The sequence below is a fragment of the Petaurus breviceps genome, unplaced genomic scaffold (assembly GCF_028583685.1).
Source record: "Petaurus breviceps papuanus isolate PSGF00001 unplaced genomic scaffold, PetGlider_PUasm1.0 220, whole genome shotgun sequence".
Classification (NCBI taxonomy): domain Eukaryota; kingdom Metazoa; phylum Chordata; class Mammalia; order Diprotodontia; family Petauridae; genus Petaurus; species Petaurus breviceps.
Genome location: NW_027185876.1, coordinates 20069755 through 20074341, shown reverse-complemented (window position 1 = coordinate 20074341; position 4587 = coordinate 20069755). Strand labels below are relative to the sequence as shown.

Genomic DNA, 4587 nt, shown 5'->3' with positions numbered 1-4587 from the left:
CAAGGCACTTATCCTTCTCGGAATACAACTGGGCAATAACATGGGAGAGGAAGAGACTTGAGACTCGTATCATTCCCTTGCAGCAGGAAAAAAAAATGTCATTGAAAACATCTAGATTTTAAAGGAGTCATGCAACTGTAAAACTAACCACCTGGTGATCAACCATGGGGAAGGGAAGATTTTTCAGGTAAGAGCCTTGGGGATCACCACTTACAATGCTGAATGTCATGTACGATAATCTGTGTTAGATCATAAAAATGAGGAGAAAGAAATTATCTCAAATTAACGAGTTTATTGATTGTCACATGCAGTAGCCAGAAGACATACATGTATGCTCTGTGTGTGTATGTATTCTTTCATTTTATAGACCCCAGGGAAATTATGTTCTTTGCCCAGAGTCATACAGGTAGTATGCAGCCAAAGTGGAATTCAAAACCAAGTCCTTTGACTCAATCCAGACAGTTTGTCGTTTTCACAAAAGCTCTATTAGTGGATTTATTTGCATTGTAAGAAAGGAAACAGAAATGTCTCCTCTTTTGCCACAGGATTTCCTGACACAGACACAGCCATATCACCTGGAGTGGGTTCAGCACTGCAGTCCCTTGTGTTACATGGCCACACAGTAGGCAAGAATGATTAAGGGCTTTATTCCGTGCATTGTCTGTCGGGGCAGGGGTATGTACAAGTCAATACACGTTGCAAATAAGAGTTTACATCTGTTCAAACACCATAGAGATTTCTTTTGTTCAGAAATGCCCCACGTGGAGGAGACATAAGAGAAAAACCAGAGAGGCCTTCAAATACAGAACAAGAACAGAAGACACAAAAACCTGAAACACAAACAGGTTCTGGTAAAAAGACATGACTTTGGGAGACAAGTTGTATTCAAATTAAAATCCAATTGAACATTAAATTTCCTCCAAAATAGAAATTGTTCAGTAATGTAGCTTAACAAGCGAGGATCCTCTAACCTAAGGACATTGTATCCAAAATACTGATGCTGAATCAAGTCCAAAGTCCTGTAAGGTTTGGACCTGGGTGGTAGTGGTAGTAAAGGGGAGCTAGAGAAATGGGGCTAAATCATCTGACCTTCATTGGTGCTCTTCTGCCCCTGGCTCATGCTAGGACATCTCAGAGTTGGTTAGAGCATTAGTTTTTCCTGGCACTAAGTCAGAGACCTAGGACCTAGCCTCCAGGACCCCTCTGTAGGAGAAAAGTTAACAACTGAGCCTTGCTTCTCAGTATTTCCACTATGAACCCACAGAGCCCAAGACCATGCACTGTTGCCAGGGTTCTTGGGTTTGCCACAGGTGTTCTGGGGGTCAAGGAGAGCAGATAGTTTTGGTGCTAAAGAGATGAGAAAGGGTTTGGATTTTTTTTTTGGTTCTCTTTTGAATATAAAAATTATTGTAAAGACAAGGGACATATCCAAGACAACTACCTGAACTTGCTGCTGGCTTTTCTGATTCTAATATTCCAAATATAAGAATTACAGATCTCAAGTTCATCTACAGAAAAGGTAAATAAAATAAAACAAAATGGCATCTTCAACAGAATAGAACAAAATCTTACAACATAGCCTCATGGAAGCAGAAGCCCAATAGTGCTAGCTCCAAGAGAGACATAAACGATTCCATGTCTTCACTTTACCCAAAAAGTAAACAAAAAGCTAAATGTGACTGTTCTGCATTCTCTGAATAAGTTAAACTTCAATTATTCTCCAGTGTGTCCATTCCAGGAGCAGGGTCCTCTGCTAGTGGAAGGGGAAGCACAAAGGGGAGGCTACCCCAAAATGAAAATAGAGGTGAGGGGGGAGAGGAAAGGAGAAAGAGAAGAGTGCACACGCTAAGAGGAAGAAGAAGGGAATGGGAGGAAGGAGAGAAAGAGAGAGAGGAAGTGAGAGAGGGAAAAGAAGGGAGGGGAGGAGGGCAGAAAGGTAAAAAGAGGAAAGGTATAGGTAAGGGGAGGAGAGGAGAGGGCGTAGAAGAGATAAAGAATGAGGGTGCCCAGGCAAAAGCAGTTTATGGTAACAGAAGTAATCAAGTTCCTTATGGTGTTTAAAACAAGCAAATCAGTGCTTTACAAATTCTTCCCTCTTTATTATATCAGCAAGGCAGTGGAAAAAATGTCTTTTGGACAAATCAAAAAAGCATTCCAGAGGGTCAGTCAGAGTGGGAAGCTGGTCTGAAGGGCCCAAGGGCTTCTAGTCTTCCATGAAGATGGACTCCTCATTCACTGGCAGGAGCTGCTGCCTGAGTTGTAGGGACTGGCTGGGTTGAAGGATGATGGGCTTGTAAGGACGAAGGAAAGCAACTTTCAGATTTTCCTGGTTTCCTCCTTGGCCAAGTAAAAAACATCATCTGGAATATGAATCCAATTCATCTGCCTCCTTTCCTCTGAAGGCAGGGATCCACCACAAATTAAGCTGACTTTTGCTGGAGAGGCTTTCCCATTAAGCTGCAAGTTTAGGCTTGGTCCCATCCATAACTCCTCTGCCCTGGATAGTTGCAGACCCATTATTAATGACTGGAGTTGAGTTGGCAGGAGTAAGGCTGTTAAGAGAACTAGACACACTTTTTATGGGGTCTGGCTTTGGAGGATGGGGATGAGCCTCTAGATACCAGAGCACAGTTTCCAAAGGTTTTCATGCCACTTGTTTTAATACCAATGGATTCTGGGAAGCTTCGGTATTTGAACAGTACATTCCACTTTGATAACAGCACCGTTGAAAGGCATGCAAGGATCCTTTGCTGCATGCCAAGGATGCAATATATCACAACACAGACACCTGCAATCCTTGTCAGTTTGGTTGTATGTAGGCAGAAGTCTTGTCTTGTCTTCATAGCAAACTTTGGACTCCTTCTGTTCTACACAGGGATGCCATGAAGACTCATGTTGTTGTAGTTTGGTCCTGGTCTCTCACCACTGGGTTGGCATTTTCAAGACACCATATTTCTTCCAGTATACCCATGAAGATGCCCAGAGATGTTGCTGCATGTTAGGGGGACCCCAAAATACCACTGGTAAGACTGTGTGGCATAGCAGGTTTCATAGGTCCGGCTAGCTCCTGGGCTCTGACACTGTACTTTGGTGCCACTTGAAACACCAGTCTTGGCATTATTTACATTAATCTGATTTGGATGTGACTTGTTATGTATGTACACTTGCTTTAATCTGCTTTCTGCTTCAACTACCTTCAACCACTTCTGTTGAATATATCCATCTGTTGTTTTCTACATGTATAGTATTCAATGATGCTGGTTAAGGCCTTCCCTGGAAGGAAATTTAATTGAATGTCACTGAAATCTTTTCCGTATTTTTCTAGAGCTTCCTCAGAGAGATTGGCCTCAGGAGTTGATGGTTCTTCCATTTTATCTCAGAGAACTGGACTGCCCTGAGGCATCAGAGCAGAAATGGCTTTGGAAATATTGTAGATGTTTTTGTGCAAAGGGTCCATTGCATGAAACAGTATAATATCTCTGGAGGTTCCTGCAGCACTCACATGTAAGCTTGGCTGTTTGACTGAATGCTGCAGTCTAGGGCACCAGCAAAAGTGCCAACAGATCATAGCACTACCAGGAGCTAATTGATCTGTTTACCAATTAATGGATCATATGTTTCCCAAACTTTTGTTTCAGATTTTGATTGGTCTCTTCCATCTTCCTCACCCTATCCGGAGGGTTTTAAACGTCAAATGGAGGAGTTTGTATTGAATTGTACAAATAGGAGCCCATTGGCATTTTGAGTTTACTGAGGAGAGGAGTGACATGGTCATATCTGTGCTTTAAGAATATCACTTTAGCAGTTGTGCAGAACATGACTTAAAGAGAGGAGAGACCTGAGGGAAGAAGACCTAGTAGGAGGGTATTATAATAATCCAGGTGATATGGAATGAGAAAAAGTGGGGAGTGGAGATTTAGGGAGTGGAAAGAAGGGGAAGTGATATGAACCCATCAAAATAAATCTCAGAATTTTGGAGTTTGAAGGGACCCCAGCAGCTATCTAGCACAACCCACAACCAAAAAAGAATCCTTACTACTATGTAGGTGACAAATTTCGTTTCTGATTGCCTGGATTGTTCTTAATGGAAATTGAGTCAACCATCCTTTCCCCCTTTTTGAACCTGCTATGCCTCTAGCAAGACAACTCCTTCAAAAAACGACATTGTTGGCCCTTTCTGAACAATACAGTCTATGGTGACTTGACTCTAGCCTCACTCCATTCACATCCACATCATGACATATTCAGATTTTCTAGTGCTATTTTCATGCTTTGAGCTAGAGCTTCCTCTGCTATAACTTTGAGTATTTTGCATAGGACAATAAACATAAATGTAAAATTGATTTAGTACTGTTCCTGGCACACAGCAGGCACTTGATGAATGTTTATTGATTGATTGATTATTGACTATTGCTGTGAATGTTACAAGGATCACATATGATCTTTATCTTTAGCATTCGAGGAGTGACATAATCAGCAAGGGCAGATAAAGAGACAAGTTGGAGAAAATAGTGCTTTAAAGCACCAACTAGTGTTTTTATTTGGGACATTAGACATATCCAATTCAAGAAAATGTTTTCCCACTAA

General features: G+C 41.6%; 1 pseudogene; it reads right to left on the bottom strand.

The window, feature by feature from the left end:
- Positions 1 to 1360: 1360 nt before the first annotated feature.
- Positions 1361 to 3769, bottom strand: LOC138166074 (metastasis-associated protein MTA1-like; annotated as a pseudogene).
- Positions 3770 to 4587: the final 818 nt, after the last annotated feature.